This window comes from Physeter macrocephalus, unplaced genomic scaffold (assembly GCF_002837175.3).
Source record: "Physeter macrocephalus isolate SW-GA unplaced genomic scaffold, ASM283717v5 random_1468, whole genome shotgun sequence".
NCBI lineage: Eukaryota > Metazoa > Chordata > Mammalia > Artiodactyla > Physeteridae > Physeter > Physeter macrocephalus.
The window spans coordinates 2,757-17,602 of record NW_021146270.1 but is presented as its reverse complement, the minus strand read 5'-3'; the positions used below and the strand labels follow the sequence as shown (position 1 = coordinate 17,602).

The 14,846-nt window shown below is 58.8% G+C and overlaps 1 long non-coding RNA gene across 1 annotated transcript; it reads left to right on the top strand.

The window, feature by feature from the left end:
- The first annotated feature begins 6,933 nt into the window (after positions 1 to 6,933).
- Positions 6,934 to 9,654, top strand: LOC114485297 (uncharacterized). The gene is made up of 3 exons (XR_003678771.1): positions 6,934 to 7,430; positions 7,995 to 8,055; positions 8,516 to 9,654. It is a non-coding gene; the product is annotated as an uncharacterized lncRNA (long non-coding RNA).
- Positions 9,655 to 14,846: the final 5,192 nt, after the last annotated feature.

Sequence of the window (14,846 nt, the reverse complement as noted above, 5' to 3'; positions counted from 1 at the left end):
ACCTGGCTGACGAGTAGATGTTTCTGGGAGTCCAGCTGGATCTCCAAGCCCAGGAACATCAGGTTATGTATTGATTTCTCTTTCGGGGGTCACCGGGCAGGTATTTGTTTACCCACCGGCTTGAGAAGGTTTTGGACGGGTAAGAAGGGAAGAGAACCAATGCTTTCTTTTTTATAATTTTATTTATATTTATTTGGCTGTGCCAGGTCTTAGTTGCAGCAGTCGGGCTGCTTAGTTGCGGCACATGGGCTCCTTAGTTGAGGCCTGCGGGCTCCTTAGTTGCGGCACGTGGGCTCCTCAGTTGTGGCATGCAGACTCTTAGTTGCGGCATGCATGTGGGATCTAGTTCCCCGACCAGGGATCGACCCCGGGCCCCCTGCATTGGGAGCGCAGTCTCCACCACTGCGCCACCAGGGAAGTCCCAAGAAGCAACGTGTTCTGAGGTCCAGCCGTGAGCTTGACTGCACCAGAGCCTTCACACCTTTGTTAATTTCACTTCAGGTACTCGGGCTCTGGCCGTGTATGCTGTGGATGCTGAGGAGGAGAAGGAGGAGGGTAGGATCTCTCACTGTATTTTTAAAACCTTTTTAAGGGCCTTCATGTAGCTTATTACTGTATCTCATTTGGCATCCACCAGAACCTCTGCTGTGGGAATGGCAGCCTTGTGGTCACCCCTTTCCCTGATGAGAAGATAGAGGCCCGGGGGGTGAAGAGGTTTGCCTACATAGACTTAAATGTTGAGTGTCAGAGCCAGAATCAACAGCTCGGCTCCAGGGTCTCACCATTATTTCCAAGATTTAAAAGCTCATCAGCTCCCCGTGCTAGAAAGGGCTTATCACAGAGTCAGCTGATCTGAAGGGGCAGCACAGAGCGTCCGGGGGCAGGAGGCCAAGGGCACTGGTGTAGCTGAGAGCCATCCAGGGCACTGGGCTTGGGCTTCACAGCCTGGAGCCAGAGAGGGGTGGCTGCGGGGTTGGCGGGGGTAGGGGTGGGAACCAAGGACAAATGGGACCCTCTTCCACCAGGCGGCGCCCCTGAGCGCTGCACCTTAGCGATGGTGGGGGGTTCCCTGGGCTCCCTGCCAGTGGTCTTGGAGAGGAACCCCTCCCCACCTGACAGGCAGCAGGGCCAGGCCCTCAAGACAGCCTTCCCCACCCACAGTTCAGGGAGTGGCCTGGAAGGGGTCCCGAGCCAAGCCTAGGAATGGGAGGGGACTGCCCCCCCAAGCCCTCTGGGTCCCTGGCTCCCACCAGGCCCAGAGCAAGAGAGCCAGGGAGTGGCCAGGGCCTCACTCCGGGGTCCAGGGGCTGGCTCAGTTCCTGGCCTCTGGCTGGGAAGAAAACTGTCTGGGGAGGTGAGAGGGCCTGAAGGGGGACGGAAGCCCCCACTAAGGACTCAAGCCAAAGGCCAGAATAAAGTCAACAGGGGAGGGGATGAGGTCACGGACAGAGCAGGCGGCCCGCCCGGCGCCCAGTCCCACGTGCCTGCACACACCACAAGCCCCCTCGTCCTGCTGTTCCTCTGGTGGGAGATGCTGAGGTCAGGAGGCCTCCTCAGGCCGGATCAGCAGGGCTCCCTCGGAGGATGCAGGGGAAGGGGTGGGTCCACGGGAGGTGGGGGGCACCAGGATGAGGGAACGGCTGGTGAGTTCAAGGCCCTGAGGAAGCAGGAGAGGGAAGTGCAGGCCCGTGCGGAGGGAGGTCCACTGATTTGGGCTTTTAAAAGGCTGCTCTGAGACAAGCCCCTTGTCTGTAGGCGACTGTGTGAGGGCTCAGTGTGTCCGAGGCCACAGAAGTGGCTCTCACCTCCAGGGAGCCAGGGCTGTCCAGAGGCCCCTCCCTGGGTCACGGGTCCAGGCTCACATCTGGAGCAGGTGGCTGTGCTGGGATTCAGACCCCCAGAACCCGCCTTAGGGGCCTCGTCTCTCCCACCATCTCCCAGGATGCCTTGGGAATCTCGACCTGGCTCTGGGGACCTGAGGTCAATGGACCAGGTGACACTGTACAGGCTCTCCTGGACACAACAGACAGGTAGTTTATGGAGCAGCTTCCGTGGGCCAAGTTGGGGCTGGGAGCTGCAGGAAGGGGATCAGGAAAAGAGTGACCCCAGGCCTGCTTTCAACAGGCTCCGAGCTGGAGAAATGAGACACGGAATGTACAAAAGGTCGACGCCAGGACAGGGCGCAATCTGTCAGTGGACACAAGAGCTCAGTGCACAGCACAAAGGGACTCGCGATCTGGGAAGAGGGGGCAGACGGGCAGGAGAGGGCGACCACGGGCATCTCACGTTTTCTCTGTACTTTGTTCTGGCTTCTCGCTGTGGAAGTCAGGGCTCCAGCTGATCGACGTTACTCTCACTCTGAGTCAGCTCTTCTGGGTGGAGTTGACCTGCCTCGCCTGACCCTGGGCTGTCCGGACCCCTGGACCTGTTCCTCTACCCCCTCTTTGGCTAAGTCGCCACTGCCAGGGTTTTCCAAACCCTGCAGCCACTTCCTGCTCTACCCTGCCCTCACCCCAAGCTTCTGGAATTTTAAACCTCAGAATGCAAGTCAGGTGGTCCTGGCCCCCACCTCCCCATTTGCCCAGCTCCTTCCTGCTCCCAGCCTCAGCTCGGGGACCGCTGTGTGGAAAGAAGCAGGGTGGTGATTAGAAAGGGCAGGGCTTGGGCTCTGTCCTGGGTCCAAGACAGGTTCTGACACCCTCAGCAGGCCACTCGCTCTCTCAGAGCAGCAGTTCCTGCCTCGCACGCGCGGGGTTGCAGGAAGACGGCTGAGACGGTTGAGACCTCCCCCCACCCCAGGGGGACAAAGAGAGGGTGCGTGCCTGCGTCTATGAGGCGCCCAGGCCGTGCACAGTTCCATGTGCCGTATTCACCACAGAACAGTGCGTCACAGAGTTTACGCAGCATCGTCTCCGCACCATCTTTGGCTGTTCTTTGCTACAATGAACTAGAAGAAGTAAAGACACCCTTAGTCAAAATGGGCCTTTGAGCTTGGGCAGTGGCCTTGGGGCAGTCCCGCCAGCCTTGCTTCAGCAGGAGGACCATGGCCGGCCCTCCGAGGCACAGCAGGTGAACAGGCTGCCTGCAGTCGGGGGACAGGACGCACGGAGACCTGCTCCTCGAACTGAGAGACGCGCGAGCCTGGAGACCACCTGGAGGAGCAAGTGGGGACCGACAGACGGACAGACGCTGGGGAGAGCAACCCGCCCGTCTGGGGCAGGTTGAGTCTTCTGCGCTCACGCATCACCTTTCTTACATTCGAAGCATATTCAGCGTTACTTCTCTGCATCGCTTGCAGACTTAAGAATTCAAATAATCCAGTGGCTATCGATCTGCTCCAAATTAAACGTAAGAGCCCAATAAAGGGAACATAACTGCTGATCCATTCCGGTTGAAGGGTTAAGCCATGGGGGCGTCTTGGGTTGCTGCCCCCGGCCCTTTCCCTCCCCCCACCCTGAGGCCCACCCCGCTGAGCTCCCAGGCTCTGGGAAGTGAGGCCTGGAAGCCACTGAACTACTCCGGCCCTTTACTAGCTGAGCAAGCGAAGACCCTCGACGTGCGGTTCGGAAGCACATGAAGTTTGTAATGGAAGATGATCTGGGCCTCTCCTTGCTTCCCGGGTGTTAAGCCGACCAGGAAGCGGCAAAGTGGAGGCCGACGACCTGTTGCCTCTTCCTCTGGGCTCCTCCGGGCCCCGGTCAGACTTTGCCAGAATTCTCGGTTACACTAACGTGAACGCAGCCAGAGTGCTGGCAGGGGCCAGCGTCTGCCCGGCTCAGGCAAACTGTGATCTCCTGCCCTGCGGGTGGAGCCCGGTGGGGTGAACATGCTCCAGGTCTGTTCTGAAGCTGCCCTAGGGATCTCCGGCTGCCCGGGCAATAGCATCTCCAGGGGAAGCTGGGCAGTGGGGTGAGGTGCCCATGTCTGGTTCCGGCTGACTGCAGACCTAGAATAGGGGCACCCGGCGTGAGCACACCTGGTCCGTGGCCAGATGGGTGCCTGACACCCTGGGGCTTTGGCGTGGTCCAGTGACAGGGCGCATGCAGGGAACCAGCACCTGTGGAGTCCAGACCCCAAGCCGGGTGAAGGCCGTCACATCTTAACCCATTCGGTCCCCTTTTCAGCCCACAGCCCGGCCATTTTTATTATCCCCGTTTACAAACACAATGTCTGCAAACATTTTCTTGCCTGATAGCAAACAACTAGTAAGTGAGGGGACCTCCATCTGAGCCCTGTTCCTGAGACCCTGCAGTTCCTGGTTCCCCACTGTACAGATGGCCTGAGACAGAGACAGAGCCTCATGGGGTAGGGCCGGGGAAGGGGGGTGCAGAAAGGATGTTTTTAAGGTGACTTTGGAAAGCAGACTGGTACTCCTGAACCAGACATGCCTCGTGTGTATGCCAGGAAGCTGCTCACAAGTCCCCGAGAGCATAGCTGACCTCAAAAAAGTCTTAGAAGCCATCAGCAGAGGCAGGCTCTAGCAGCCGCGGAGCAAATCTGGTTACCTTAGAAAACTGGCCCTCATCCTACCGGATTTGCCAATAGAAGGCAGGGTAGGAGCGTAAGAAAGAAATGCTTAATTGCACTTCCCCGTGGCAGCCCTGTCGGCCCCTTCCGGCAGAACAAAGAGCAAACTCCTCCTCTGGGCCCTGTTTGCCCTGCTGCTCTTAAGGTCAAGGGCTTGTTTGTTGAAACTCAATTTAGTCACTTTCATTCCTCATTAGAGGCGCTCAGGAGCTGATAATGTGCTCCACGGCTCGGTCAACACGGGCCCACGTGGGCACCAGGGTCTTGGATGGACCCTCGACACTTCTCTGGCCTTTTTTGCATGGTGGGCATGACGACCGTCTGTCCTTCTGCCTTCTGAGTGCCTCCTGCATGTCCGAGCAGGCTCCCACGCGTGTGCTGTGCCGGGGGTCGTAGAGAGTCTGTCCTCCCCCTCCCCACGCCAGGGGTCCCGTCGTGGACGGCGCCAGGCAGCAGGTGGTCTGTGGTGAGTCCGTCTGTCCTGCGCCCTGGCCCTCAGGCTGGTCAGGCGAGCGGTTGAGCCCGAGGTTCAGGCCTGGGCCTCCCTCCCCTTGCCTCCTGCGGCTTCTCGGGGGGCACCAGCATCTCCTGAGTCCCCACGGGCCCCTCAGGCCCCAGCCTCCTGGCCGCAGGACAGCCACCCTACTAAGCCCACCTTGGTGTTCTTTGTCATTGGGGGTCTTCAAATACGGATTGTCCCCTGGCAGAAATGTGGGAGAGAGAACCTCAGTGGCCAGTGGAACGGGGGAAACGAGACGCTGAGCTCAGGGCAAAGCCATTCACGACTCGGATGCTCTCTGAGGCCCCAGAGGTTTAATCTACCACTTGCCCAAGAAGCCGGCTGCAATTGAAAGAGAAAGGAAGAATTAGCGGTCAGTTCCAGCCTCGAACAGGCTGTCGACAGCAAGGAGGCCTCAGGGTAGACGTATGGCCCTTTGCCGTAGGTCTTCCTTACCAGAACACCCGCGGGGGCAGCTCGGATCTGTCAGCTCCGTAGCCACGTGGGTCCAAGGAGAGCAGAGAGGCAGGCAGAGCTCCTCTGACGGTGCAGAGACCCCCGCCACAGGGCTCCCACGAGGGGTGGGGCCTGCAGGCAGCGCGGCTCCCCTGCAGACACGTACCGAGCCCTTCCTGTCACTGCATCACCTCCCGCGAGCCTCACACCGGCTCTGCAGGCTGGCACCTGGCATCTGGCCGGAGCTCGATCAATATTCGTGAAATGAACAGAGTCACCACCAAGGGCACATGCCCACGAAGGCTTCAACCCAAACTTGGCAGGACTTGGAGGGTCCCCTTCCACACACGTCAGACCTCCGGGGGGGGCCCACCTAGGGCCAGAGCTCCATCCATGCCCGGCTCGCAGCCCACCTGTCCTGCAGCGGCGGGAGCAGGTCCCACCTGCCTGAGACCATCACCCCCGCAGCCCCATGGTCATGAGGCTTCAGGGCCTCTGCCGCTAAGAGTGACCCCAGAATCCCAGCTGTGGCCACACTGCCCCCAGCCTTGGCCCAGGCCGTCAGCGGACAAACATGGCTTGTGTGCCTGCTCTGTGGCAGGCGCCAAGCGCGGGTGCTGTGTTGTAGGCTGGGCCTCCGGAGGAGCCCCTCAGCAGCATCTCCCGGGCTCCAAAGTGAAAGTCTCAGTGGTTCAGAGACACACGCGTGTGCACATACACACACACACACGCACGCGCACACGCACGCACACGCACCCCTATGCGCCTTTTCCCTGAAGCAGCCCCGTCGCCGCTGCGGAGCTGGCTCTGAATGCATCTCTCTTTTACCCACGCACTGGGTGCTACCAAGCACTGCTGGCCCTGGGCCCCGGGCATGACTCCAGCGCCCACTGGACTTGTTCACAAGCACCCCTCCATCCTCCAGGTAAGCCCGGGTCCTGCCACCTGGAACGTGGGTGAGGGGGACCCAGACCCCCGGGCAGATGGGGGGCCCCAGCTCAGGCAGGACTCAGGGCCCAGCTGGAATGCCCGGGGCCCTTCCTGGGGTCCTGCACGGAGTTTCAGGATGGGAAAGCGCAGAGAGACCTCACCTGTGCCCTTGGCGAGAGGACAGATGGCTTCACGGAGGGAGCCCAGGCTCCTCCAAAGAGTCCCCCCTCTCAGCTGGGGCGAGACAGCAGCCACCCACAGGGAGCATCCAGCAGAGCGCTGAGAACAAGGGCTCAGTCCAGACCCGCGCTTGCCTCTAGGACCTACCAGAATCCAGGTCTGGTTCTCACAGAGCCCAGGGCGGGCTCGCCATCGGGACCCCTTGCAGGTACGAAGGGCCAGCCCACTGAAGAGTCTATAGCTCACACTCACCTAGGCAACCTCTTCATTAACTGCAGTACTTTGGAATTCATGGTTTTCAACTCAGTTAAGATTGTGTTTCTGTGATTGGGCTGGTTTGTTTTTCTCCCACAGGATTCCGGGCAGGCCTGTCCCTCCCCGTCACATGTCCCCATGGCGCCATCACAGCTCAGCGCACGTGACTGAACATCTGCCTGGCTCTTCTGTGCTTTCTTACTGAAGAGGATAAGGAAGGGAGGAAACTGGAGGATGGGCATGTTAGCAGAGAGGACCAGTGGACGGCCCAGGAGAAGGGTTCTTTCACGGATGCCTTGAGAAGCCCAGTGAAAACGGAGACACGAGTCGGGGCCTTGTAACTGCCCCACACAGGGGTCGGAAGGGGGCAGAGGCCGGCGAAGGAAGAGACGTGGCCGGCTGCACTGCCCCCGCACCCAGGGGGCCAGGCCCTGTGTCCAGCTAGGGGGCCTTCAAGTCACATTTCTGCAAGGAGATTTTCCTGAGCCGTGTCTCTGGGACCACAGAGGGCCTGGAAGCAGGGTTAGTGAGGCCAATTCGTGGAAGACCAAACACAAGAGGAAAAGGCTGCCCGGCTCACCAGGTAATTGACAAGAATCCTGTTGAAAGTGTGGGTGTGGAAGGGTTTCCAGCCAGAGGGGAGATCCACGGAAATGAACGGCTACTGCTGACTCAGGATGTGTCCGCTAGCCCCTACGTCAACTCATTCAGTGTGAGGCCTTTGCCGGATTTCTTTCTTTTAATGAATGTGAGAACATGCATCATGAAAAAAATGATCAGGGTGGAGATCTAGGTGTATTCCCCCCAAACCTTTGTTTCTCATAACCTCTAAAACTCCTGAGTTGAGAATTTTCCTGGGGAAGCTGTGGTGAGTGTGTGTGTGGTGGTTTTTTTTGGCGGGGGGCGTGTCTAAAAAGATAATAGACAGCATGTGAACTGAGGCAGCCAGAGCATGGAGTGTACGAGCGAGATTGTTCTGGGAAGCTCAGCCTGTCTGTGCAGAGGGAGGCTGAGAACTGGAGGCCATGGAAGGGGTGGGCGGAGGTCGGGGAGGGAGGCCGGGGGCAGGGGAGGCAGGTCCTGGAAGGTCAGGCTAAGGAATCTGGTTTTCCGTCTAAGTCCTGTCTTTGGTGAATTATCCCCGCAGCGCCCGCACTGTGCTCGGCCTGGAGCAGGTGTGGAATCCGCCCATCTCTGCATGCGTGCAGGTGAGTTAGCTCACACCCAGCCGGGACTCCCTCGGAGGCTGGAGCAGGGGAGCCGCAGGGTGGGACTGGGGTCTTTAAAAGACCCCACCCTGCCTGCTGAATGGATAAAGGGCAAGCGTGGGCTCAGGTGAGTCATCCGAGGCTACGGCAGCATCCCGGGCAGAGGTGATGGGGACAAGCAGGCAGAGTCTAAACTATAGTTCAGAGGGAGGCGGGCAGGAGGCGGGGACCAAGCCAAAACCCAGCCTCTGTGACAGTCTCCCCAAGGTGCTGCAGGAAATAAGAGGAGCTCGGGGACGTGAGCCTGCGGGAAAGTTAACTAGAACTTCTGAAGAATTAGAGCTAGGCGCTTTGCAAGCCCTACGAGAGATGCTGTGTTCTGTGGGTTCTGGTCCCAGCTGTGTGACCTTGGGTCAGTGACTTTGCCTCTCTGAAACTCAGTTTTCTCACCTTTAAACAGGCCCGAGGTGTGAGAGAGGGCCCGACACCCGGCCCCCAGGGAAAGCTCAGCAGTGTGTTCAGCCTCCTGGTGAGTCCGGGCCTGGGGGCTCCATGCTGGGCTAGGGGCCTCTGAAGCGGCAGCCTTGTCATCCCTCCCGGCAGGGCCGGGCTGCTCAGCCTGAGCAGATGAAATCCAAGGCCCACATGGGGCCGTGCTTCCAGGAGCTTATCAAAGTGTCCCCACCCTCTGGCCTCACAGCCCCACTGTGAGCACTGCCCCAGGGAAAATGGCCCGAAGCAATTCTTCGCAGAATAATGGTGAGAAATGAGAAATAACAGGGATCCAGCCCCAGGAGACGGTGACCGTTGTGGAACGGCCCTGGCTGGAATAACGTGCAGGTATCAAACCTGGTGTTTGCACTGAATTTCTCATCTGAGGGGGAAGCACTTCTGGTGAGAAGTTAGGTCCCAGAGCTGGAACCCAGCGGTGACTACGGAGCAAATGAAGAACTTGGACTCGGTGCTCAGATTGATTTCGAGTTTAACCCCTTCTCTGCCTTTTTCTTACTACGTGTGGGCCTGGGTTTGTCAAACTCTTGAAGCTTCCGCTTGTCCATCTATAAAAGGAAGCTACACTGCCTGCCTCCAAGGGCTGGAGCCTGTAAAGGAAAGATGCGGGGAAGCTTGGGGGCGCTTGGAACATGGTCAAGGTGGCGATGACAGCGGCCGCAGAGAAACGTCAAATGCACGCGTGTGGAGGGCTGGGCAGAAGAGGTTGCCTCTGGGTCAATTATTTCTCTTCCCTTTCTTTCACTATTTTATCTCAATTCTCTCTAAGGATCCTAGTTTACTTTGAAAGTGAACCCAAATAACTTTATTCTTGCTTCACATCTATCTTTGGTGGAGGCGTCCCGTACTCAGCCTGAGGTCACGGAGCCCCCAGGTGCCCCGTGGGGTCCAGAGAGGCGATGTGAGCGCCTCAGGGCAGCCCGGTGCACAGCCCCGTGGAGACCCACGGCCCGCAGGGCTAGCAGGAGCTGGCGCCCCTCCCCCCGAGGGGGTGTGTCCCATGGAGGAAGCGAGTCACGCACCCTGGCAACGCTGTTTTCCCACGTGAAGTGCGGGGCATGGCGCAGCCCTCTCGATGTGTGCCTGTCTGCCGCTTGCCCGGATGACCAAGCCCCTGAAGCACCCCCGGGGCCTCTGGCCGTGCCTCTGACTCGTGTGGGCCAGCGCTTCGGCTCTGGAGACCTCTGCCCCACGTGGGCCAGCCGGCTCCGCCTGAAGGCGGAGATCCCTTCCTCAGCCACGTGCCCAGCGCGGGGACACCGCCCCCGGCACCCCACCCCTCCCCCGGCAGCATGTCCCTGGTGCAGGGGACCCCTTCCTCGGGTACCGGGGCCGCTGTGCCCATCGACAGCCTGGCCAGCCGCCCCCAGAGGCAGACAGAGGTGGCACTGCCCCCGGGGCAGAAGTCCTGACGGGAGTTTAGGGAGCGTGGCAGACGAGGGGCTGTGACGAGGGGACCCTAGGGCGGCCCTGGCTCACTCCCCACGGGCAGCTGCCACTCCTGCCCCGGCCCCTCCACAGGAGGGCCAGGTGAGCGGAGGTCCCCCTCAGGAAGGCGCTGCCCTTACGTTCATGATGCCAGGTCCAGGAAGCTGGAGCTGCCTCCGAGGTTCAGGAGCCAGAAGGCTGCGAGTTGACCTTGACCCCCGTTGCCACCTGAGCCTGGAAGCCCCCTCAACCATGCCAGCCTGATGGGGCAGAGACAAGTTCTCTTGCGTCTCTGTGGGGCTCTCTGGGGGTTCACCCTGACATCCTGATGAGCCCCTGAGGCTCAGGGCGCCTAGGGGAGGGAGCTGGACAGACAAGGAGAGCGGGGCACGGACCGCCCTTACCCAGGGCCGCCCTCAAACCATCCAGCCATTCGTTCCTTCTACCCAACAAGTAGGATTTCAACCACGGGGGAGCCGGTTGGGAAGGACATTCCAGATGGTGTGCAGGCCCGGGCAGCGGTGTGCAGGCCAGACAGGGCAGGATGTGCTCTGGAAAAAGCGAGGAGACCAGCCCGACCAGCGCAGAGGATTCGGGAGCAGGAAGGCGGCAACGGGAAAGCGGGTGCTCGGGCCCGGTGCAGGAGAGGGCAGGCTTTACCTGTGTGTCTGAGCTGCTGCTGCGGCCTCGCCCCTGCCCGCCCTCGGCAGCCCCTTCGGAGCTGGGGGGGCGGTGCTGGAGTGGCGTTTGTGGAACTTCTTAACATCTTCTGCTGGGCACATAGCAGCGTCTCACCTGCTCCCCGGCGGGGCTGGCTGCACGATAAGAAACCCAGGAAGTTCAACACACTTGCAGGGCTTGGGCATATCACCATGGCTCATGCCAGAACAAACAGGGCCTGGCGCAGGGCTGCAAGGTCCTAGCCCAGGGCAAACACTGCCCTCTGCCAGATAGGGAATCGTGTCTTGCAAAGGCCGTGTGTATGCCGGGTGGGCGGGAGAGAAGTTCCACCAAGCCCCTGGACCACTCTCCCCGCCCAGGCTCTGACATCTGTTCTCACCAGCCCTGCGCTGAGCGGGCTGGGGGCAGGGGAGGAGGGGGGAGGGGAGACTCTCACAGCCATTCGCGGAAGATGCAAAAGTTATGGAAAAAACAAAGAAGAAGAATGAGTAATCTTCCTGCAGCCTGCCAGCGTGGCCAGCACTTTAAGATCGTCTCACTTGTCCCTGAAGGGCCCCGTAAGGCTGCGTGGGGAGAGGAGGGACGGGAAAACTGAGGGGCAGGCGCCTAAGGAAGGTGCAAGGCGGCATGAAAGCAAAGAAAGTCCGGGCTTTGGAGTCAGGCCTGGCTGGGTGGACGGTGGGACGGTCAGCTCCTCTGGTGCCTGGAAGCCGCCATCTCCCCATAGGAAAATGAGGCTGGCAGCCCTCACCCCCGGGGGATCGGGGGCTGCTTTGAGGCAAGAGCCTGGAGCAGCCGCTATGGAAAACAGCACAGAGGTTCCTCAAAAAACTATAAAAATAGAGCTGCCATATGATCCAGCAATCCCACTCCTGGGTGTACAAAACTATAGCTCCAAAATACACTGCACCCCAACGTCATAGCAGCACTATTCACAATAGCCAAGACATGCAAGCAACCTAAGTGTCCATCGACAGAGGAATGGATAAAGAAGATGTGGCACATATATACAATGGAATACCAGTCAGCCATAAAAAAGAATGAAATAATGCCGTTTGCAGCAACACGGATGGACCTAGAGATTCTCATACTAAGTGAAGTAAGGCAGACAGAGAAAGACAAATACCGTATGATATCACATATATGTGGAATCTAAAATATGACACAAATGAACTTGCCTACGAAACAGAAACAGACTCGCAGACGTAGAGAGCAGACTGGTGGTTGCCAAGGGGGCGTTTGGTGGGGGAGGGATGGAGCGGGAGGTTGGGGTCAGCAGATGCAAACTAGTATATACAGGATGGAAAACAACAAGGTCCTCTTGTAGAGCACAGGGAACTACATTCAGTATCCTGTGATAAACCACGATGGGAAAGAATATGAAAAAGAATTTAGAAAAAAGAGAGAAGAGCCTTGAAAGGCCTCAGCCATGCCCTGGCCTGTAGTGGACTCTCTGTAAAGCAGGCACCCGTCTCGGGTCTAGGGCATCACACCAGTTGGGGGCACAGCAGCCCTCCAGCATCCCACAGATGGGCCAAGAAAGCAAAAGATTACCTTCACAGCTGCTGTAAGCGTGCAAGAAAACACGTTTGCCTGTGACCACACACTGCCCCGCACGACTTCCACACAAGGGAGAGCGGCTCGGGCATGCGGGCCTGGCCCAAGGGGCCGCGTCATCTGTCCGGGGCAGCTCCTTTGTAACCTGCGATAAAGTCATTGAGCACGAGTGATGAAATCTGTGCCCTAGAGTGCTCGTTATTATAGGAATTACATGTATTGCAGGTAACAAAATAGTGAGTAACGAGGGCAGTAACTACATCATGCAAACCTGACCGGTGGAGGGACAGACGGGATGGGGCATCCTCTGTCCCACGCCGGCCCTGGAGAAGGAGCCAGGCTCACACAGCAGCTATTCACCTCCGGAGAGGGTATGGCGTGACGAATCATCACCCAGCTCTGAAGGCTGCCACTGGGCGGTAAGCCTCACGTTCCGAGCTGCCACCGTGTCCAGAGCTGTTCCAGCACTGGTGACTCTCAAAGGCTCTGCGTTCACCCAGATCCGTGCTCACACACCATCCTCCTCGCCTGAGAGTCTCCTGTGCCCGGTGGCCCCGAGCTTTGCAGCCAGCCTCCACGCCTATCACCACCCCGGCCGCCAACCCATCCCCCAGGCCCCTGTTGGCACTGTTGCCTTTGCCCGGAGTCTTCCTGAGGCGTCAATGTCACCTCCCCTGTGAAGCAGGAGTCTCGTCCGAGCTCCCAGGGGAAGGAAAGCCTGAGTTTGTTGCTGTAATGAATAACCCCTCGTCCTGACAGGTTTGGACAGTCAGCTGGGCGTCTGCTCTGGGACCCAGGCTGCCAGCAGCGTCACCGTTTTATACTGTGACCGGCTGTAATATCCTCAACAGCTGGTGACAGCGGAAGAGGGAAGCCAGAGGGTCAAGCCTGGGTAAAGAAAGGCGTCACCTGCACTCACGTTGCATTGGCCAGGATTAGAGTCACATGGCCACCTAACTCCAGGGAGGACAGGGTCTCCTGTGTATGTATTCGTTTCCTCTCGCTGTGGTAACAAGTTAACACAAACTTCGTGGCTTAAAATAACACACATTTATTCTCTTACAGTTCTGGAGCTTAGAAGTCTAAAATGAGTCTTAGGGGCTGAAGTCAAGGTGCCAGCAGGGCTGGGTCCTGCGAAGGCTCTGGGGGCACCTACATGCTCGTGGTCCCTTCATTCGATCTTCAAAGCCAGCAAATATCCTCTCCTCTCTGACCTCCTTCCTCCCTCTTATAAGGACCCTTGTGTCCACATGGAAAATACAAGATGATCTCCCCAGCTCAGAATACTTAACTCAGTCACAGCCTTTTGTCCTATAAGGCAACGTTCACAGATTCGGGGGATTGGGACGTGGCTGTCTTTAAGGGGCTGTTCTTCTGGCCGCCGGGGAGTTCCAGAAACCAGAGCTCGGACCCAGGATTTCGTGGACACACAGCACTGCCTCTGCCTCTGGGCTTTCCTCTCCGGTCATGGCCCGGTGGCCTCCCAAGCAGTGGATGAGGTCTGTAAGGGCGGGCGCTGGCCACGAGCGTCTCTGCCCAGCAGGTGCCTGGCATGCAGCAGGGGCCTGGGGAAGTTTGCGGGAAGGGAAGGAGGAAGGAAAATCTGAACAAATTTGGCAAGACCAAGAGGTGTGTGAGGACAGAAAAAGCGTGAGAGAAAGTAGGCAGATACTTGGGAATCTCGGAGGCGATCACAGCACGCATGGTCCAGCACGGAGGGGACGTTCCCTGCCGTGGAGGGCTCAGAACGAAGCCCCGGCATCTCGCGCTGGGAGAGAAAGCACGGAGAAGCAGGAGACGGGAGGGAGGCCTCGTCTGGAGCAGGCGCTGTGCCGACGCTTTACGGACAGCATCTTTTTAAGTCTCCGCATCAACCTTGCATGCAGCGCAATGCAGACCAAAGGACTGGGGCTCAGGAAGGACACGGCCCTGATCCAAGTTCACACGGCTGGACGGTGGCTCGGCAGGAGGGAATTTACAGCCCTGTTTGGCTGGTTCCCAAAGCAGCTGCCATCCCAGGACACTCAGCTCCTGCCAAGCCTGGTCACCCTGGCAGTGGGCTCAGCGTCCCCACCTCTTAAGCTCTGGGGTTCTTTATCTGGAAAGGGGGAGGGGGTGGGGCTGGGTCATCTCAGAGTTCCCTTTGAGCTCCAGCCTCTCCGGGTCCTTGGGCAGATCTAGGAGATCAGAACGGGCTTCCGGGAGGGGCTGGGGGTCTGAACTCCACCCCAGGCACGCAGTTCCTTTTATGTTGCCAAGAGACAATCCAGGGCGAGGAGGGAGAGGCCCACGGCAGAGATGACTCCATGCCCCAGAAATGAGAATCACAGCAGCCCACAGGGTTGTGCAAGCTACCCGCGAGGCTGCCAGCCGGCCCTGGCCCGGAGGAGGGCTGTTTACACTCCCAAATGTGTGTTTGCAGTTTGTTCCATTGGCCGAGGGCACGGCCCTTAGGGCTTCCAGGAGCAGCTGTGTGAGAACGACAGGGGCAGGCCTCACCGGGCCCTTTAGCTCAGACACCAGACACCTGTGAGTTCATCCATTCATTCGTTCGTTCATTCGTGTACTCGATCCTTCCCTCGCTGACCCCCTGAGTGTTTGCCAGGACTTGTGCA